Source organism: Cavia porcellus, unplaced genomic scaffold (assembly GCF_034190915.1).
Source record: "Cavia porcellus strain 051 isolate PalLab524CR breed Dunkin Hartley unplaced genomic scaffold, mCavPor4.1 scaffold_5, whole genome shotgun sequence".
Classification (NCBI taxonomy): Eukaryota; Metazoa; Chordata; class Mammalia; order Rodentia; family Caviidae; genus Cavia; species Cavia porcellus.
The window spans coordinates 35,209,567-35,232,898 of NW_026947488.1; the positions used below are offsets into that span (position 1 = coordinate 35,209,567).

Here is a 23,332-nt window from a genome sequence, read left to right on the forward strand (position 1 = left end):
AAGAAACTGGCAGAATGGATCAAGAAACAATGTTCAACCATATGCTGTCTACAAGAAACCCATCTAACCCAAAAGGAAACTCATAGCCTGAAAGTTTGACTTTCCATCCTTTGAGGATGGAAAACAATACTTCATGCAACATTAACCAAAAAAAAAAAAAAGCAGGGGTAACTATTCTGTTTGTAGACAATGTGAACTTCAAACCAAGAATGATCCAAAGAGATAAAGAAGGTCACTACATACTAGGGGGAAACTTCAAGAGGAAGATGACAACAATTTTAAATATATATACACCACATTCCAGAGCACTCAGCTATACAAAGCAAGTATTAACAGAAATGAAAAATCAAATAAGGAATAACACAATTAGAACAGGAGACCTTAACATGCCATTGACACAAAGGGACAGGTCAACCAGACAGAAAATCAGCAGAGAAATAACAGAACTGAATCACACCTGTGAACAAATGGACTTGATAGACATATACAGAGTGTTCCATTTAACAAAATCAGAATATACATTCTTCTCAGCAGTACATGGAACATTCTCTAAAACTGACAATATACTAGCCCACAGAACATATTTAAGTAAATGCAAAAGAACTGAAATTATCCCATACATGTTATCGGATCATAGTGCCATGAAACTAGAAATTAATGATAAAACAAACTGCAAAATCCCAACAAACATGGAAATTAAGTAATATGCTCTTGATCACTCAGTGGGTCACAGAGAAAATTAAAGAATAACAATACCTACAAGCAAACAAAAATACAAATACAACTTAGCAGAATCTGTGGGATACAATTAAAGCAGTCCTCAGAGGAATATTTATTGCACTGAGTTCCCACATCAGGAAAACAGAATGAATACAAATAAACAACCTGATGTTACATCTCAAATACCTGGCAAAAGAAGAGTAAGTCAAGCCCAAATTCAAAAGGGAGGAAATTATAAATATCAGAGCAGAATTTAATGCAATAGAGACTAAGAAAACAATCCAAAGAATCAATGAATAAAATAGTTGGTTCTTTGAAAGAATAAATAAAATTGATAAGCCCCTAGATAACCTTATAAGAAAAATTTAAATTCATGCATTAAGGAATGAAAAGGCGAAATCACTACAGACTCTATAGAAATACAGAAGATCATCAACACCTATTTCCAAAGTCTCTACTCTCATAGGTTTGATAACAGAGAAGAAACACACAGATTCCTAGAAATATATGAACTATCAAAGCTGGGTCAAGAAGATGTAAAACTGCTGAATAACCCAATTTCTATTGATGAAATTGAAAACATAATTAAGTACTTACCAACAAAGAAGAGCCCAGGCCCAGATGAATTCACTGTAGAATTCTACAAGAAATACAAAGAAGACTTAATGCCAACACTCCTCAAACTCTTCAATGAAATCAAAAGGGAAGCAATTCTTCCTAAGTCATTCCTAGAAGCAAATATACTTTAGTACCAAAACCTGAGAAAGACCCAACTATAGGCCAATCGCTCTAATGAACACAGATGTAAAAATGCTCAATAAAATATTGGCAATCAGGATGCAGCAAATCATCAAGATTATGCACCATGACCAAGTGGGATTCATCCCAGGCATGCAGGGATGGTTCAACATACATAAATCAATAAATGTAATCCACTATATCAATAGAGCCAAAAGTAAGACACACATGATCATTTCTATAGATGCAGAGAAAGCTTTTGATAAGGTCCAACACTCATTCATGTTAAGAACTTTACAGAAAATTGGAAAAGATGGTCTTTAGCTCAATATGGTAAAGGCCATCTACGACAAACCAACAGCCAGCATCATATTAAATGGCCAAAAACTGAAAGCTGTCACCTTAAAATCAGGCACATGACAAGGATGCCCTCTATCAGTGCTTCTATTCAACACAGTACTAGAAATACTAGCCAGAGCAATTTGACAAGAGAGAAATGAAAGAAATAAAGATAGGAAAAGAGGAAGTTATCATTATTTGCAGATGACATGATACTCTACATAGAAGACCCCCAAAACTCCATTGCAAGACTCCTAGATATAATAAATAAATTCAGCAATGTAGCTGGATACAAAGTCAATACTCAAAAATCACTAGCATTCCTATATACTAATAACAAAATCACTGAGAGGGGAATAAGAGAAGCCAGAACCTTCACATTAGCATCCACAAAAATGAAATACTTAGGAATTAATCTCATGAAAGAAATAAAAGTTCAATACAGGGAAAATTATAATATCCTGAAAAAGAAATCAAAGAGGATCTCAGAAAATGGAAAGACATCATCCCTTGTTCATAGGAACAAGGAAGAACACTCTAGAAGAATAAATATTCTTCTAGAACATTTAGAATATTCTAGAATCATTCTAGAATATCTAGAAGGATAGGAAGAATAAATATTGTGAAAATAACCATTCTCCCAAAACTTTTATACAGATTCAATGCAATACCAATGAAAATACTACTAACATACTTCATAGATCTAGAGAAATCACTCCTAAAATTCATCTGGAACCAGATGACCTAGAAAAGCAGAGGCAATTCTAAGCATCAAAGGCAAGGCAGGAGGCATCACAATCCCTGACTTGAAGTTATACTACAAAGCTACATTAATAAATTCAAAATGGTACTGGAATAAAAACAGAGCTGAAGATCAATGGAATAGATTAGAAGATACAACCACAACTACACTCAACCACCTTATCTTTGATAAAAGGGCCAAACATGTTCACTGCAAGAACGACAGTCTCTTTAATAAATGGTGCTGGAAAAACTGGCTCTCCATATATTGAAAACTAAAACTAGACCCATCTCTATCACCATGTACTAAACTAAAATCTAAATGGATCAAAGATTTAAATATTAAAACAGAAACACTAAATCTGTTGGAAGATAAATTAGGTAAAAATTTTGAAGACATAGGGTTAGGTAGAGAATTCATGAACAGGAATCAACTGCATGGGAATACTTCCCAGAATCAATAACTAGGATCACGTCTTATTAAAGTTTCTGTATGTTGAAAGAAATCTCCAGCATAGAAAAAAGAAAACCCACAAACTGGGAAAAAATCTTAGTGAACTGTCCCTCAGACAAAGGACTTGTCTAGAACATATAACAAATAAAAAAAACAGACCCCCAAAATTCAAAGACCCAATCCAAAAATAGGCATCTGAGATGAATACACAGTTCTCAGATGAAGAAATACAAATGGCAAATAAATACATGAAAAAATGTTTATCATCATTAATCATTAGAGAAATGCAAATTAAAACAATACTGAGATGCCATCTCACTTCAGAAACAATGGCCAGGATCAAGAAAACTACCAACAACAACTGCTGGAGAGGCTGTGGGGTAAAAGGAACTCTCCTGCACTGTTGATGGGAGTATAGACTGGTGCGATCACTATGGAGGTCAGTCTGGAGATTCATCAAAAATCTGGGATTGGAAGTCCATTTGACTCAGCTATTTCACTTCTAGGCATATTCCCAGAAGAGCTGAAAATATCTTATCACAGTGATATATGTGCACCCATGTATATAGCAGCACAAGTTATAATTGCCAGATCTTGGAAACAACCCAAGTTTCCATCAACTGAGGAATGGATAAAACAGTTAGGGTATTTTTATACAATGGAGTACTACTCAACTATAAAGAATGATCACACTGAGATATTTATAAATAAATGGATGCAGCTTGAGACCATACTCATAAGCAAAATAAATCAAGCTCACATGTATGAATACTGTATAGTTTCCCTAGTGTAAGAAATGGTAAGAGTACATAAGATTTTATGGTAGTCATGATTCCCCATTACATTGCATTGAAGCCTTATAATGTTTTCATTCAGTAGTTGGAATGGTTTTATTCTGTTTTGTTTGATTTTATTATGTGTGATGATATGAAGTTATTATTTAATTTTATTTAAAGAAAGACTAAGCAAACCAGAAAAAGGATAGAAATAATATATACTTTCAAAGAAAAAATAAACAGTAAGAAATCACTAGTTGATGATTACACATTGTCCTCTTACAAATAGTTGTTCAGGTTACAAAAGTGAAGCATACAAAGTGGGGATTCAAACAGTGAGACTGCAAACAGTTCTGTTCAACTATCCAATAAAAATTATCAATCTAATACACATAAATATACATGCAATTATCAATACCTTCATTTATGTTAAGATTAAACAAACCAAAGCAGGCTAAAACCATTCTGTACAAACAATAATAGTATTGCTGTGTTTCACATCATAACCACTGCGGAATCAGCACTGAATACTGTAGTGTCTCTATTTCTTCAAAGTAGTTGTTCATTGCATCAAGCGCTATAAGATCAGTTCTTGTAAACTGTTTATAGGTTCTATGCATGCATGAGTCTCAACATGTATTCCTATCCTTTCTATATTAGAGGGAGAAACAAAACAAAGCAAGACAAAACAAAACATATTCCTATAAACACATGAAACAAAGAAGTCATATAAAACCACTGTACAAAGTGTTTTACAATAGTTACTGTGTTGTCTCTTGTTATCTTCAATAGAATTGTCTATATCATCAGGCATAGTATAATTGAATATAGCAGTATATAACAATATTAATAAAAACAAAACTTTGTAGATAGTGTAAAACTTCAAAAAACAGGTAATAATCAAACCAGAATGGGTATCATAGTGAATCTTGTCATCTTCAGTGTAGTTGCCTATATACTCAGACTTGATACTGTCAATAATAACAGTTTTGAATAAAATCTGTAGATACCAAACAGCAATCAAACAAACTAGATTTAACTAAGATCAGTCATGGTAAAACAGTATAAGTTATACAGGGCTCCAAATTAATTTAATATGAAATTAAGGATGATTACTGTAATATATCCTGTTATTTTTGGGATAGCTGTCTGTGCCCTCAGATCTAGTGCAAGTAGACAAACTGGGACAAAATATAATTTATCTAAGCGGAATGGTGTAAGTAATGTGGGTTTTAAATCCTGGTACACTATTAACAATATCCTCTGCCTTCTTTTATAAGACTATTCCCCCCCACCCCCCCACCCCCCCGCTTTCACTCACCCAGGGCGTACTGTGCAATTTTGGGTCTCACCACTTCCCTCAGTTTTTAGATTGGTCGGGGGAGGGGCAACCTGCTATTTACCTAAGTGGTTCCGAACCTTCTCCCTCTTGGACTTGATCTTAAGTTATATTCCTTTACCTAGTAAAGTCTGTCTTTTCAACCTATCTGCAGGTGCTGGTCGAGTTGCCCCTATTACTCTCTGGTTCCCTGTCACACAGAGCATTGTTTTCTCATATTTGATTTTTGGTCCGTAAACCCTTTTTCAGGTTAATTATATTTCCTATAAAGAGCATCTCTGTGGACCCTACCTCCTGATCTACTCTGCCTGTGTTTCTCTCTTATTTTTTCTTTTTTTTTTTTTTTAGTGTATCAAGGCCATCTATGTTAGAAATTATAGCCAACCTTCTCTGCCTCATTTCTGTTGTGCTCTTTTTCTTTTTTTTAAGAGAAATAAAAACAGAAAAAAGGGTAAAAATAATACAGAATTTCAGAAAAATAAACAGTAAGAAATCACTAGTTGATAAGTTACATATTGTCATCTTAGAATTAGTTGTTCAAGTTACAAAAATAAACCATACAAAGTGACATTCAAATAATGACACTGCAAACAGCTCTGCTCAATGATCCAACAAAAACTTAGTAATATGGTTATCAGTCCTACACACTTGTTTTTATCTTAAAGAAGGTAAGATTAAACATGAAAAAACAGAACAAAACAGTTCATAAGGAAACAATTTAAAGAAACACAGATTTCAAAGCAAGTCCACTGGACATCTTCACTGTCTATCTTATTGTCTCTAGTTTTCTTCCAAATAGTTGCCCATCCTCACATGCATTGAATATATACTGAACATTACAGAACTAATCAAATCATTTACAGGACAATGAAGGCTTTTTAGGTCTTCAAGAATTGATTTTGGGGAAGTCAATAATGACTACCATAATGTCTCTCATTCTCTTCGTAGTAGCTGTCTTTATCTTTATGTATGCTGAAACTGAACGTAAGAGACTAGACTAATATCACTCTAAACAGTGAAAAATAGTATTGCTATATTTTATATCATAATGTTACGGAATTAGCATTGGATTTCTTAGTGTCTCTTCTTCGTCAGAGTATCTATTCATTACACCCTATATTATATAATCTGTTCCCGTAAATAGTTTAGAAATTTGTCCAATGTGTGAATATCTACATGTATATCTATCCTTTCTGTATTATAGGGAAAAATAGATCAAAGCAAGACAACAAAGCAAATTCCTAGAAAAACACAGAATGAAAAAGACACATAAGACCACAATATTAGGTGATGTACCATAGTTACTATGCTTTCTCTTGTTATTTTCAATAGACTTGTCCAAATCATCAGGCATTATATAGTTAAGCATAGTATTACATAGCTATTTTTATAAAAACACAACTTTGAAAACATTGTAGGACTTGAAAGCAGTTAATAATCCAAACTAGAATGGGTATCTTTTTCATCTTGTCATCTTCAGAGTAGTTGCCTCTACTTTTAGACTTGACACTATCAAACATACCAAATTCGAATAAAATCAGCCAAGGCAAAACTACGGTCTAACATACCAGCTTCAAATAAGATGTCATAGTAAGACAATGTAAGTAATACAGGGTTTTAGTTTAAGTTAATAGGAAATTAAAGATAGTTACCGTGGTATAACCTGCTATTTTTGGGTTAGCTGTCTGTGCACTCAAATCTAACATGAGTAGACAGACTGGAGCAAAACATAATCAAACTAAACAGAGTGATAAGACTACTGTGACTTTTAAATCCTGATGCACTATTAACAATGTCCTCTGCCTTCCTGTTTTAGACAATTCCTCACATTTCCCTTTTTCAGGTTGCTTTGCTTTGTGTATTTTGGGTCCCACTAGCTCCTTTAGTTTTTAGATTAGGGGGCCAACCTGTTATCTATCTGAGTGTTGTTGAACCTTTTTGCTGCTGAGCTTGATCTTGAGCTGTACTCCTTTACTTACTAGTCATAAGGTTTTCCTTCCTTCCAGCTGTGTAGTTCCACACTGCCCAAAAGTGTCATAGCTTTCCAATCTATCTGTGGCTGCTGGATGAGTTGTCCCTATTTCTCTCTGGTTTCCTGTCACATATAGCATTGTTTTCTCATCTTTGACTCTCAGTTTATTAACCCTCTTTCAGGTTGACTGTATTTCCTATTCAGAGCATCTCAATGGATCCTGCCTCCTAATCTACTCTGCCTGTGTTTCTTTTTTTGTTAGTGTATCAAGGCTATGTATATTAACGATTATAGCTTACTGTCTCTGCCTCACCTCTGCTATTCTATTCTTCTGCTATTATTTGTCCACATTACTCCTTCATTCTACTGTCTTCCCAGTTCATTGAGTCCTCTCTGCCACTGTTGCTGGAATCCTGGTATTTTTATCTCTCTCTCTCTGGAATGTCCTTCAGTATTTTTTGTAGGGTTAGGTTGGTGGCCATGAACTCCCATAGTTCCTCCTTGTCTTCGAAATATCTTCTTTCTCCATTAATTTTGAGAGAGAGTTTTTCCGGGTACAGCAGTCTTGGTTGGAGGTTATTTTCTTTCCAGGCTTGGACTATTTCCCCCCAGGCTTTTCTCGATTTGAGATTTTGTGTTGATAAATCAGTCTGTTGTTATTTTGATAATTTTTCCTTTGTAGGTAATCTGCTTTTTTTCTCTGGCTGCTTTTAATATTCTGTTCTTGTGGTGGATTTCTGGAATCTTGATTATTACATGTCTGTGTGTATACCTGTTTTGGTTGTAGGTGGCTTGATTTCTGTATGCCTCATTTATCTGGATATCATTTCTTTTTCCTATGCTTGGAAGTCTTCCTTTAATATATCTGTGAATATTTTTTGTAGTTTATTTATGGTCACTCCTGCTTTCTCACTCACGTGCTTTATTCTTAAGTTATGTATCCTTTTGTCATCTTCTAGCCTTTGAATTGTTTCAAACTCTGGGATCTCATTTTTAAGAGGTCTTTTCTTTCATGATCACACGTCATAAATCTCTCTTTAAGTTTCAAAAGGCTAACTTTAGTTCTGTCAAGGCATTTTGCCAGTTCTCAACGGAGTTTTTAGTTTCCTGGTAATCCCTTTGGATCTGTTTTATATTCTAGATTTTATTTATATTCTTCATCAAAGATTTTTCTTCCTTTTCTGATTTCCTCCATTTTTCCATCTGTGTTCTCTTGAAAGGGGCTTATCATTTCTTTAATTAATCTTTTTATATCTTGCCTCACTTGGATTAGAAGTACAGTTTTAAATTCGTCTATGAGGTCACAAAAGTATTTCTTTATGTCCGCTAAGGATGTGTCTAATATTGCATGATTACTGCACTGGTTCTCTTCTGTATTTACTTCTCCTGGGCTTATTTTCCCAGGGTCAGCAGCTGGAGGTTTTTTAAAATTTCTATCTCTTGTCATGTTTCTGGTTTCTTTCAGACAGGTGTGTCCTGGGGGTCTCTGGCCTTCTCCATATTGCTTAGGGTCTTTCCAAAGCATGCTGACTGGGGTTTTGCTGACCTCCCCAATTTGCTGTTATTTGAGGTACATGCAGGGATGCAGGGACGGTGCAGGCTAGCCTCTGAGCCAGTTGACCCACAAGTTCCTTTAGCAACTTAGGCTGTACTTTGTGGACATCACAGCATCGTGACAGTTTTGTCCCTGTCTACTGGGTCCCAACCAGAGGCGTAGCTCAGCCCCAGCAGATCCCACCAGTCCTCTCTGCACCAGGGGTGGCCCACTGATGCTGCCATGGTGCTGGGGCTCTGCCCAACTCTAAGATGTCCTCCAGCCAGCAAGAGCAGCTGTGGGATCCAATCCCCAGCACTCACTTGGAATCAATACAGTTCTCCATCTTGGTTCCACTCCACACTGCACCATGTCCTCCTGCCAAGGGCTCAGGACTCAACAGTTCCCGTTATTGGCAGCCATGGCTTCAGCTTTTATTACTTGAATTGCCTGCCTCCACGGTGCTTCCAGCACAGCATGGACTGGTCTCAGTGAGCACGTAGGGCTCCAGCCTTCCACTCGTGTTTTTTCTTCCTCCACAGAGCTAGATTCTATCTTGATGTGGTTTTTCCATGTCTAGATCAGCATCCTGCCTCTTCAGAAAACTGTGCGATGCCCAACTTTAGTGCCCAGGCGCATGGTCCTCTCCACGGCCTCCTCTGGCGTGGTCAGGTGGCTCTGGCTGCTCCATGGGGCCCCAGGACCCAATTTCTAGTACTCACCGAGAGCCAATAAAGCTCTCCACTTTGGCTCCACTCTACACAGTGCTGTGTCCTCCCATCAAGGGCTGGGACTCATTGACTCCCATCATCAGCAGCTGCAGCTTCAGTGCAACTTTGGATCATCCGACTCTATGGGAGCACCCAGCACAGCACGGAACAGGTCTAAGTGAGTGTGTCAGGCTTCAGCCCTCCACCCATGCTTTTCCTTCCTCTTCCTAGTTTTATTTTTCCCTTTAGTTTCCTCCTGGGTTAATAAGAATCATTCTGCAATCGTCTGGCCCTCTCCATGTTGTCAAATTCTAGCTTCTGAGCTGTTTTCCCCACAGAGGTTCTCTATCCAGCTTCCTAGCAAGCTGCCATTTCTTTCTCCTTCCTCTTTTTCTGCCATTAGTTGTTTGCTTTTCTCTTTCATTCCAATTTCTGCTCCATTCATTAAGGCCTCTCTGTCACTGTTCCTGAAATCCTGGTACTTTTCTCTCACTCTAGAATGTCCTTTAGTATTCTCTGTAGAATTGGATTGGTGGTTGTGAATTCCCCCAGTTCCTCTTTGTCTTGGAAGCATCTTGCTTCTCAATTTCTAGAGACAGTTTTTCAGGGTACATCAATCTGGGCTGGAGGTTATTTTCTTTCAGGGCTTGGAATACTCTGCTCTAAGCTCTTCTTGATTTGATGGCCTGTGTCAAAAAGTCTGCCATGATTTTTATGGGTTTTCCTTTATAGGTGATCTGTTTCTTTTCTCTGACAGCTTTTAATATTCTGTTCTTATATTTTGTATTTTTGAGATCTTGATTATTATATGTCTGGGCGTGGCTCTGTTTTGATTTTAAGTGGCTGGAGTTCTGTAGACCTCATACATCAGAATATCATTTCCATTTCCTATGCTTGGGAAGTTTTCCTTAATTATTTCAGTGTATAGCCCTTGTTATTCCTTTGTTCGTACCCTTGATTCTTCATTCACATTCTTTATTCTTAAGTTATAGATCCTCTTGTCATCTTCTAGCCTTTGTATTGTTACTGCCTGTTTCCTTGTTATTTTTAAGAAACTTTTCCTTTCATGATCACACATTGCAAACCTGTCTTCAAGTTATGATAGTCTATCCTTAGTTTCTTTCAAGCAGTTTTGCCAGCTTTCAATGGAGTTTTTTTATTACTTGGTAATCTCTTTGAACCTGCTTCATGTATTCTCTTTTTTTGTGTTCCTGCATTCTTCCATCTGTATCTTCTTGAGAAGTACTTAGCATTTCTTTTATTAATCTATTTATATTCTGCTTTACTTGGTTAAATATTTCACTTTTGAGCTCGTCTATGAGGTCCCAAAGATATCTTTTTATGCCCATTGATGCCGTGTCCGGTATTGCATGTTTGCTGCCTTCAATCTCTTTTGTATTTACCTCTCCTGGATCAATGTTCTCAGGGCAGGGAGCTGGGGACTTTTTTTGTTTCTTCCTTTTGTCATGTTTTTTGTTTCTTTCATACAGGTGTATAGAGGAGGTCCCAGTCCCTTTCCTTGTGAGTTATGGTTATTCTGAAGTGCATTGGCTAAATATTTCTGCCTACTCCAGTGTGCTATTGAGGTGCAGACAGGGGCGGCATATGCTGGTCCCTTCCCTCCAGGTCAGTGAACCTGTGGGGGCCTTCATTGCCTTAGTGTGTGCCACATGTAGGGAATTGGTTTGGGACAACTTATTGTGTCTCAGCCAGGGGTGTGACCCAGGCCAAGCATATCCTACCAATCTCATCTGGGAAGGAAACAAATGACTGAAGTCACTGCTGTTCCTTGTTCCTGCCAGTCCCACCCAATTCCAAAATGTCATCCCATTGGTTACCCCTTTCCTGTGGAAGGGTCTTATTCCCGGCACTCACTGCAGTTCAATGCAGATCCCTTGCTGGCTCCATTCTCTGTTGGGCTTGCCGACGTCCAAGTTCAGGGCAATTGTACTTCAGTGCAACTGCGGTTCCAGGGAGGTGGAGTGGCAGGAATTTGAGTGGTTTGCTAAGTTGCAGCTACGCAAGTTGGGGCACTGCAGTAAGAGCACTAAATCTTAGCTGTTTCAATAGTAGCCCAGGACTGCATGTTTGATGGTTTTTTTTTTCCTTTAGTTTCTTCCTTGATGAGAGAATCCATCTCCCTCTGTCCGAGTCTCACCAGGATGTTTTATTTTGGCATTTGAGTTGTCTGTATCAGGGAGCCTCTGTATTCTACTCTTATCTATCTGCCATCTCTGTTAAACTATGAACAGTTACTTTGAAGAAAACAAGACCTTACAGCAGCCATAGCTGATTTAATATCATCTTGCTTTGAAGTCCCACCATGCTTTTGTTCTTCTGTTTCCACTGCTTCTATCATGCTGTGTCTTATTGGATTTTAATATGTGTGACAGTATAAACAATTTTTTATGGAAAATAAGATAATATAGTAGCCATTGTTCATTTTCTATTATGTGGTTCTGAATGCCCTGTAATACTTTCATTCTCTTAAATGGTTTTATACTATTTTGTTATATTTGATAATATGTGAAGATATGCTCAACTATTTCAAAGAAAAAGACATGGGTAGCTACTGTTAATATCGGGTTGTCTTGTTGTGAAGTATTGTTTTGCTTACATTGTTCTTATCTGCTTTGTTCTGTCCACTTTTGTCTTAATATCTTTAAAATAAAATAAAAAAACATTTAAAAAAAACAACTGATGACAGGCTGGGAAGAGAAAGAACCATTCCCCAATGATGGTGGTAGTGTAAACTATTACCATCACTGTGGAAATCAGTATGGAGATGCCTCAAAAAAACTGAAATGAGAGCTTCAATTTGACCCTCCTATTCCCCTTGATATTTTCTTGAAAGAGTTAAAAGCATCATACCACAGCAATACATGCATACCCATGTTTATAGCAGCACAGTTTATAACAGCTAAGTCTAGGAAACAGCCCAAATGCCTATCACTGGATGAACAGATAAAGAGAATGTGGTTTCTATATACAATGGAGTACTACTCTGACATAAATAAAGATAAACTTCATCCATTTTTAGGGAAATGAAGGCACTTTGAGGTCCTACTTTCTTTTTTTTTAAAATTTTATTTAAAAAGAAAAAGAAAAACACAAAACAAAACAAAGCGGTGTAAGGGTACAAGTAATACAGAACTACAAAACAGAAAAAAAAAACAGTAAGAAATCACCAGTTAATAGATTATATATTATCATCTTAGAGATAGTTGCTCAAATCACAGTATCAAAGCATACAAAGTGGACATTCAAACAGTGAGACTGCAAACAGTTGTGTTCAATGATCCAACCAAAAACATTAATATGGTCAGCTATTTAACACCCCTAAACACATTTGCTGTTGTATCCTTTAGAGGTCTTTTTTTCCCTCTCTTTTTTACAACAAAATTTACACATTTTGGGTTTTATTACTCCTTAGCTCTTATTACTTTTTTGGGGGAAGAGAGAATAAATTCAAATATGGCAAAACAAAGCTGTCAGTCAAAACCAAGGATAGACATAGCACATGATGTAAAACAGCGTACAAGGTTATCAACAATGGTTATCAACAATGTCTCTTGTTTCCTTAAAAAGAATTGTCTATCTCATTAGATATTATAAAGTTGAACAAAACAGTAGAGAACAAGACCAATAAAACTTAAAAGTTGTAAACATTACAGGACTTCCAAAGGAGACAATAGTCAAACCAGAATGGGCATCTTAGTGAATCTTATTGCCTTCAAAGTAGTTGCCTATACCCTCAAACTTGATACTATCATACAGAATGGAACAGAGTCTAATCAGTCAAAACAAGATCGTGGGAGTATTACAGGACTTCACAACAAGTTAATAGGAAATCAAAAAAAAAGTTACTATTATATATCCTGCTAATTTTTTAAATTTTTTCCCTTAATTAAAACAAACATAAGAAATAACTAAATAATTTTTTTAAAGAATAAGGGAGAGATTGATATAAAACAGGACATAACAATATAACAATACAGGTCAAAGCATGACTGTTTCAGCAACCTGATGCTTCACCACCAAATAACCCGACTTAATAGTAGTAACCATAGTGTCTGTCTTTTTCCTTGAAATATTTGAATAAAACTTCATATACTATAGCTTCAAATATTTCCATATCAAGAAGCCCAGAATAAAGCCTTTCCAGTTAATAAGTGAAAACTTTATAAGGCTTCAAGGCCACATAATGGGGAATCATGATTACCACATATTATTATATATTTGAATCATTACTTACATTAGGGAAACTATTCGGTATTCACACATGCGAGATTGGTTTATTTCACTTATGAGTATGGTCTCAAGCTGCGCCCATTTATTGATAAATATCTCAATGTGATCCTTCTTTATAGCTGAATAATACTCCATTGTATAGAAATACCATAACATTTTATTCATTCCTCAGTTGATGGACACTTGGGTTGTTTCCAAGATCTGGCGATGACAAATTGTGCCGCCATAAACGTAGGTGCACATATATCATTCTGGTATGATGCTTTCAATTCTTCTGGGAATAGGCCTAGAAGTGGAATAGCTAGAATAAATGGGACTTCCAATCCCAGCTTTTTGAGAAATCTCCAGACTGACCTCCACAAAGGCTGCACCATTCTACACTCCCACCAACAGTGTAGGAGAGTTCCTTTTTCCCCACAGCCTCTCCAGCATTTGTTGTTGTTGGTTTTCTTGATCCTGGCCATTCTTTCAGGAGTGAGATGGTATCTCAGTGTGGTTTTAATTTGCATTTCCCTAATGATCAATGATGATGAACATTTTTTCATGTATTTATTTGCCATTTGCATTTCTTCATCTGAGAAGTGTGTATTCATCTCAGATGCCCATTTTTGGATTGGGTCTTTGAATTTTGGGGGTCTGAGTTTTTTTTAATTCTTTATTTGTTTTAGACAAGAGTCCCTTGTCTGAGAGAGAGAGTTCACTAAAATCTTCTCCCAGTTTGTGGGTTTTCTTTTCACTATGCTGGAGATTTCTTTTGAAATGCAGAAACTTTTTTAATAAGGACTGGTCCCAGTTATTGATTCTGGGAAGTATTTCCCATGCAGTTTGAGTCCTGTTCATGAATTCTCTACCTACCCCTATGTCTTCAAGGTTTCTACCTAATTTGTCTTCCAATAGATTTAGTGTTTCTCTTTTAATATTCAGATCTTTGACCCATTTAGATTTTAATTTAGTACTTGGTGATAGACATGGGTCTAGCTTTAGTTTTCAGTATATGGAGAGCCAGTTTTTCCAGCACCATTTATTAAAGAGACTGTCGTTCTTCCAGTGAACCTGCTTGGCTCCTTTATCAAAGATAAGGTGGTTGAGTGTGTTTGTAGTTGTGGTTGTATCTTCTAATCTATTCCATTGATCTTTGGCTCTGTTTTGATTCCAATACCATGTTGATTTTACTACTGTTGCTTTGTAGTATAACTTCAAGTCAGGGATTGTGATGCCTCCTGCTTTGTCTTTGCTGCTTAGAATTGCCTTTGTTATTCTAGGTCTCTTCTGGTTCCAGATGAAATTTAGGAGTGATTTCTCTAGATCTATAAGGTATGTTGATGGTATTTCTATTGGGATTGCATTGAATCTGTATAACAGTTTTGGGAGAATGTCCATTTTCACAATGTTTGTTCTTCCTATCCATGAGCAAGGGATGTCTTTCCATTTTCTGAGATCATCTTCAATTTCTTTTTTCAGTGTATTATAATTTTCACTGTATAAGTCTTTCACTTCTTTCGTAAGAGTAATTCCTAAATATTTCTTTTTTTTTGCTTGCTAATGTGAAGAGTGTAGTTTCTCTTATTTCCCTCTCTGTGATTTTGTTGTTCATGTATAGGAATGCTATTGATTTCTGAGTATTGATTTTGTATCCAGCCACATTACTGAACTTATTTATTGTATCTAAGAGTCTTTCCATGGAGTTTAGGGGGTCTTCTATGTAGATTATCATGTCATCTGCAAACAATGATAATTTAAATTCTTCTTTTCCTATCTTTACCCCTTTTATTTCTCTCTCTTGCCTAATTGCTCTGGCTAGTACTTCCAGTACTATATTAAATAGGAGTGGTGATAAAGGGCATCCTTGTCTTGTGCCTGATTTTAAAGTAAAGGCTTTCAATTTTTGGCCATTTAGTATGATGCTGGCTGTTAGTTTGTCATAAATGGCTTTATTATATTGAGGTAAAGACCATCTATTCCAATTTTCTGTAAAGTTCTTATCATGAATAAATGTTGGACCTTATCAAAGGCTTCTTCTGCATCTATAAAAATGTTCATGTGATTATTTTTCGCTTTATCGATATGGTGGATTACATTTATTGATTTGCATATGTTGAACCATCCTTGCATTCCTGGGACAAATCCCACTTGGTCATGGTGTATAATCTTCTTGATGATTTGCTGCATCCTATTTGCCAATATTTTATTGAGAATATTTGCATCTGTGTTCATTAGGGAGATTAGTCTATAGTTCTCTTTTTTAGTTGGGTCTTTCTCAGGTTTTGGTACTAGAGTAATATTTGCTTCCAGGAATGACTTAGGAAAGATTGCTTCCCTTTCAATTTCATTGAATAGTTTGAGGAGTGTCGGCATTAGGTCTTCTTTGTATTTTTTGTAGAATTCTGCAGTGAATCCATCTGGGCCTGGGCTCTTCTTGGTGGGTAAGGACTTAATTACATTTTCAATTTCATTAACAGAGATTGGGTTATTCAGCAGTTTTACATCCTCTTGATCTAGCTTTGGTACTTCATATGTTTCTAAGAATCTGTCTATTTCTTCTGTGTTATCAAACTTTTGAGAGTAGAGGTTTTCGAAATAGGTGTTGATGATCTTCTGTATTTCTATTGGGTCTGTAGTGATTTCACCTTTTTCATTTCTTATTGCATGAATTTGAGCTTTTTCTTCCCTTTTTTAAATAAGGTTGGCTAGGGGCTTATCGATTTTATTTATTCTTTCAAAGAACCAACTCTTTGATTAGTTGATTCTTTGGATTGTTTTCTTAGTCTCTATTGCATTGATTTCTGCTCTGATTCTTATAATTTCCTCTCTTCTTTTGGCTTTGGGCTTGACTTGCTCTTCTTTTTCTAGCTGCCTGAGGTGTAGCATCAAGTTATTTATTTGTATTCATTCTGTTTTCCTGATGTGGGAACTCAGTGCAATAAATTTTCCTCTAAGGACGGCTTTCATTGCATCCCACAAATTCCGGGAAGTTGTATCTGCATTTTCATTTTCTTTTAGGTATTGTTTAATTTCTTCTGTGACCCACTGATTACTCAAGAGTGTGTTATTCAGTTTCCATGTGTTTGCGGGATTTTTGCAGTATCTTTTATCATTAATTTCTAATTTCAGAGCGCTATGATCCGATAACATGCAAGGGATGATTTCAACTCTTTTGCATTTGTTTAAATATGTTCTGTGAGCTAATATATGGTCTATTTTAGAGAATGATCCATGTATTGCTGAGAAGAATGTCTATTCTGATGTTGTTGGGTGGAACATTCTGTATATGTCTATCAAATCCATTTGTTCACAGGTGTGATTCAGTTCTGTTAATGCTTTGCTTATTTTCTGTCTGGTTGATCTGTCCCTTGGTGTCAATGGTGTATTAAGGTCTCCTGTTACAATTGTGTTACTGATAGTTTAAGTTTTCATTTCTGTTAATAGTTGTTTTATATAACTGGGTGCTCTGTAGTTTGGTGCATATATATTTAAGATAGTTATCTCTTCCTCTTGGAGTTTTCCCCTTACAAGTATGTAGTGACCTTCTTTGTCCTTTATGGTCATTGTTGGTTTAAAGTTCACGTTGTCTGCAAACAAAATGGGTACTCCTGCCTTTTTTTGGATTCCTGCTGCATGAAGAATTATTTTCCATCCTTTGACTTTCAGTCTATGAGTATCCTTCTGGGTTAGACGGGTTTCTTGTAAACAGCATATGGTTAGATTTTGTTTCTTGATCCATTCTGCTAGTCTGTTTCTTTTGATTGGTGCATTGAGACCATTTACATTAATGGTTATTACTGTTAAATGCTGGTTTATTGTTGACATGTTATCTCTCTGCTGTTGCATCTTTATCTTTCTGTTCTGTTTAATTATCTGCTTTGCTTTGTGGTTTTTTCCCCTTGTGTATGTAAACTGTCTTTCAATATTTTTTGCAGGGTTGGTTTGGTGTTCATGAAGTTCTTCAGCTGTTTTTTGTCATGGAAGTATTGTATTTCACCATCAATTTTGAATGATAGTTTTGCAGGATACATCAGTCTAGGTTGGAAATCATTTTGCTTTAGGATCTGGAATACTTCATATCATCCTCTTCTTGACTTTATTGTTTGTGCTGAGAAGTCTGCTGTGATTCTGATAGGTTTTCCTTTATAAGTGATCTGTCTTTTCTCTCTGACAGCTTTTAATAATCTATTCTTGTGTTGGATTTCTGGGATGGTGATTATTATATGTCTGGGTGTAATTTTATTTTGGTTATGACTATTTGGAGTTCTATATGCTTCACTGAGCCTGATGTCAGTTTCTGATCTCATGCTTGGGAAATTTTCAGCTATTACTTCTCTAAATATCCTCTTGACATCCTTTATGTTGTCTCCTTCTTTTTCATTAATCCCTATCATTTTTATGTTATTTTTCTTTGCATCGTCTTGCAGTTGTTGAATTGTTGTTTCCTGATTCCTTGTTATTTTTAAAAGATCTTTCCTTTCCTGTTCACTAGCTGCAATCCTGTCTTCAAGGTCTGAAATTCTATCTTCACTTTCATTAAGGCAGTTTTTACAACTTTCAGTGGAGTTTTTTATTTCCTGTATATCTCTGTGCATCTGCATTATGTATTCTGTTTGTTTCTTATATTGCTCGTCTAGGGATTCTATCTTTTTGTTTAGTTCCCCCAATTTTTTATCTGTGTTTTCTTTAGATATATTCAGAATCTCTTTCATTTCTTTTATCATTTCTTCTTTTACCTTGGAGATTATTTCGAGTTTGAATTTCTTTAAAGCTTCCTGAAGTTGCTTGTTAATTTCAGTAGCTATTGTGTCCGATATTTGAGGTGAATGGCATATATTTTCTTCTATATACATTGCTCCTAGGGTTTCTTGAGATGGGCTGGAGGTTTGAGGTTGTAATTTGGTCTTTTGTTTTGTCATTTTCCTATATTTCTGTGTTTCAAGTGTTATTTGAAAGCTTCCTCAGGATCTGTTGGAAATCTCCTTCTATGTTTGCAGCTACTGAGACTCTGGCACCAGGCTACCCCAAGTTACTGGTCCTGCAGAACCAATGGCCCTCCTCTGCCTGCTCAGAACTCCGCAGTTCCAGACAAGCTGGGCCTCAGGTACACTGTGCGCCCACCTGCCCCTTGGAAGCTCCACAGCTCTCCAATCGCAGCCGGGATGCGGAGGCAGGTGTAGGCCTCAAACCCACTTCTCCACTTCACTGCACCTGGAAGCCTGGAGGGACCCAAACAGTCTGGGCTCTGGGCAGAGTGCGCTGAGCACTCACCACAGGCTGCAGGGCCTCTGGAACCCACGATGCTCCACTGCTCGTCGAGACATCCACAGTCCTCCAGACACACGGGGAGGCTGATGCAGGCGCCCCAGATCTGCCCAGCCCCTCCTCTGCACACCGATGGCTAGGTGCGGGAGGCCTAAACAGGCTGCGCTCCGGGGATAGCGTGGGCCCACCCACCCGTTGGAAGCTCAGCAGTTCTCCAAGTGCAGCCGGGATGGGGAGGCGGATGTAGAGGAGGTCCTACTTTCAAGGGAAGTAAGTTGGATACACGTGTTTAAATACCACATTGTTTCTCTGGTTGAGAAACCTAAAGCACAAATAAGGACCAAAATAGATGGTAGATATTGGGAAGTAGGAAGAAAATGTTCAAATGAGAAGGGGAACAAGGGAGAAGGTATGAGAAGGGCAGGAAGGGAAAAGGAAAAATGAAGAAAAAAGGAAATAATGGAAACAAAGTCTTATAAATAAAGAGGGGAAGAAGGGCTAAAGGGAGGGGAAGAGAATGAGGAACAAAGAAGAATCAAGATACATCATGTATAGGTAATTGCTATGGTGATTCTGATCATTACATATATCAAAAGTATACTGACAAAAGCAGTTAAAGATAAAGAAAACCAAGTCAAGGACTTCCAGGAATATAGTGGAATGGCAAGCAGCAGATAAAGAGACTCTCTGAGATTTGGTGTCTAGATGATGGAATAAAGTAATGTGAAGAAGTGAATAAGGACTGGGTCCCTGGGACCCAGGATTGATCTGAAGAGAGAACTGAAGCCAACAGGGAGAGCAAAGGGAGAAACTTTAATGGAGAAGAAGATGACAGGCAGCACCTTCTCCCTGAGCCTGGACTGTGTGAGAGGGGAGAGCTCAAACATGCAGACACATGATGACTGCTGGCCACCCCAGACCTCCACTGAGAGACAGAGAGACCCACCAGTGGAAGGGAGCAGTGGTTGTGAAGGATGGCAGTGCTGGTGAGTTACTTGGGTTTAGATGTCCTGTGGGTGAGGGCAATTGACTGGCAGCCACCTTGGAGAACTGAGCTTGGAACTCAGAACAACTGCTGGCTCCATCTAGTGGCCCCCAGGTGAACTCAAGCTGATAGAAGGCACGGGGACTGTGTGTGATTTTAATTGGATTTTAGGCTGAATAGGTCCGGTTCTAATCTCATAGCTAGAAATCAGCCGGAACTTCAGGGGAAATAGAGGTGTAGGCTCATAGGATTATCCACTACCCCACTGTAAAGCTACTGCTGACTTTCTGGGATTAGTCAACATGGATATGGACTCTGCTCACATGGTCTCCCAGTGATAGCAGAAACACACCTTGGGTTTTTTTGTTTTGTTTTGTCTTTATTGCTTGATTTCTTGTTCTTTTTTTATGAGTGGGAATACAGTTCTATTTATATTTTGGTTGTTGCTCTGGTCTGTTCTATTTTTTATTTTTTCTCTCTTTTCCTCCTGTCTTCTGAACCAGTTTCCCAAAGTTTGCACATCTTCCTTTGTCCTCCAGCCTTGCTTCTTCTATTTTTGTATTTCTCCCTCAAATCTCTTTTAAATTTTTTCTCCTGATGGTACAATTGTTATACTGAGGGTGTGTTTGTTACTTTTGTCTCATTGCTTGGACAAAACACCCAACACTCAAAGTTAAGGTAGGAAAGGTTTATTTAGCTCACAGTTTGTGGAAGTTCCAGTCCATAATCAGCTGGCTCTAAGGCGGGTGGCATGGCACAAGGGCAATAGTTCATGGCAGTGGAAGACAGCAAAAGTACAAAAGAGAGGAAAAGAAAGTGCTCTAAACGATATAACTGCATGTATATTTAAGTGTATAAGATAGATAATGATATTACTGAGTTTTGTTGGATCATTGAACAGAACTGTTTGCAGTCTCACTGTCTGAATGTCCACTTTATATGCTTTAATTTTGTAACTTGAACAAATATTTCTAAGATGACAATATGTAATCCATTAACTAGTGATTTCCTACTGTTTATTTTTTTTCTGAAATTCTGTATAACTTGTACCCTTTTTCTGCTTTTTTTTCTTTTTCTCCTTAAATAAAATTTTTTAAAAAAGACAGAAAAAGCAATAAGAGTAAAAGTTGGGAAGCAAGCCTCTTTTCCTCACTTATACTGTAAGCAGGCTGCCTGCCCTACAGCAGTTGTTGCACTCATACTATCTCCATGCCCCGTCTTGCATAGCCTGAGGATGTTTACAAAGTGAGGACCCTGACCCCTTGCGAAGTCACTTAGGCTTCTAAACTTCTTAAACTGACACAATATATCAACCAATACAAAGGGTTTATTTGCTGCATACAATTTTCTAGTTTGTTTTAAATTTTGTTATATAACCACAAATCTAGTTCATATGGCTAAAGGTAGAAAATTAATAGCTACCTCAGTTTGTCATTTTCTAGGCTGTGTTTGATGCTATTGTTATTGCTGGTTATACCATGTTAGCTAAAGTGATATAATTGTTCTAACCAGTTGTTCTTTCTGGTAAACCAAGACTGAGATTGCCTAAGAATCATAAAAACACTATAGGCCAGTGTCAAAGAACCACAAGCTGGGCCACGTAGGTAGCAACTTCTCATCTCAAATAAATTGAAGAGATGGGACCTTGTGACAGACTCAAGTTCCAAAAGCCAGCTATGTCTGGAAGACTCCTCTAAGGAGTAGTCATTCCCTAAGAGTTATAAGTACTAGCAATAAAACTACTCAACACTGGCAATTTACAAGCATCAACTCAGAAATTATACTAAAAACAAATTAAGAAAACACCTAAACAAGATGTAACCCCAGATGTCCAGCGCACCAAAGACAAACCCAGGAGGTAATAAGATGGGATAATCTTAAAGTCACCCACCTGGGCTCTCTGAAGTGGTAACAGTGAAAATAACAAGGCAAATGAATGAGGGTCTAGAAAAAAATCATATCAGAAATAATTTCTCAGGTAACTATAGAGATGGCAACCACAATGAAAGACATGCTTACTAACAGAGCAGATATAGATTTAAAAAAATAGAGGAGCTCAGGAAACTAATAGAAATCATGAAAACCCAAAATAGAAAATAAATGTAATCCATAAAACAGATTCATACAGATATCCAGTAGATTAAAAATTCTACTGAAAGTATTTACAGGATGAGCCAGTGTGAGGACAATCTCAGATATAAAAGACAGACTTGCAGTTAGTGGTGATGAAAAGATAGATTTCATGGCCTAATGAGAAATCAATCCAGGAGCTGCTAGATGATGCAAAGAATAACATCACTGATTGGAGTCAATGAAAAAAGCAGAAAACAGTGAAAATGATATTAAAATAAAAACCTGTTCACTGGGGTCATGGCAGAAAAATTCCTGGACAGGAAAAAAGAATTTGAGATACAGATAAGTTAAGCATGTAGAATTCCAATTAAGCATCATTTTTTAAAAAAGCCTGTAGCAAGGCATATAATAGTCAAGAGTTCAGAAATTCAACACAAGAACATAATATTAAAAGCTTTTAAAGAAAAAAATCACCTATAAAGAAAAATTCATTAGAATCACAGATAACTTCTTAACACAAACCCTCAAATATATAAGGAGAACTTGGAGTAATGTATTTCAAGCCCTAAAAGAAAACAACCTCCAGTGCAGATTGATATACTCCTCAAAACTATCTTTCAGAATTGACAGAAAAATAAGATACTTGCATAACAAAGAACTGAAGAAATTAATGAACATAAAACCACTTTCACACCTGTAGTGTCCAAAAAACATAGCAAGGATTACAACTCCAAAAACTCCAACAGAATGAATCCACCAGGTAAGGCAAACAATACACAGAGTAAAAAGAGAGATAACAACAGGAAAATAACATAACAGGGTAAGTCAGTAATATCAGTTATAACCATAAATGCTAATGATCTCAGTTGACCAATCAAAAGAAACAGCTGACAGAATGGATAAAGAAGCAAGACCCAACAATATGCTACATACCAGAAACACATTTAAGATGAAACTTTTTGACTGAAAATGAAAGGATGGGAAATGATACCTATGCTACAGGAATCCACAAAAAACCAGAGGTAGCTATTCTGTTTTCAGACAAAGTGGATTTCAAGCCAAGATTGATTAAGAGACACAAAGAAGATCACTGCATGCTTGTAAAGGAAACAATCTAAGAGTAAGAGATATCAATCCTAATTATAGATGCACCAAATACCAGTGCACCCTGGACATGAAAAATCAAATAAGCACTAAAATGATGATAAGGTGGGACCTCAGTATCCCACTGTCACAAAAAGACTGATCAACTAGACAAAAATCAACAACTTCACAAACACATGGATATTAAATAACACCCTCTTGCACAATCAGTTTGTAACTGATGAAATTAAAGAAGAAATTAGACAGTTTCTACAATTAAACAATAATATATTACAACATACCCGAACTGATAGGACATAATGAAAGCCAGGTATACAAAGTCAAGTCACAGCAATGAATACCTGTATTA

At 36.9% G+C, this 23,332-nt stretch overlaps 1 protein-coding gene across 4 annotated transcripts in view; it reads right to left on the reverse strand.

Moving 5' to 3' along the window:
- Positions 1-23,332, reverse strand: part of Cfap61 (cilia and flagella associated protein 61) — a 262,922-nt gene that overhangs the window by 153,045 nt on the left and 86,545 nt on the right. The window lies entirely within an intron of this gene.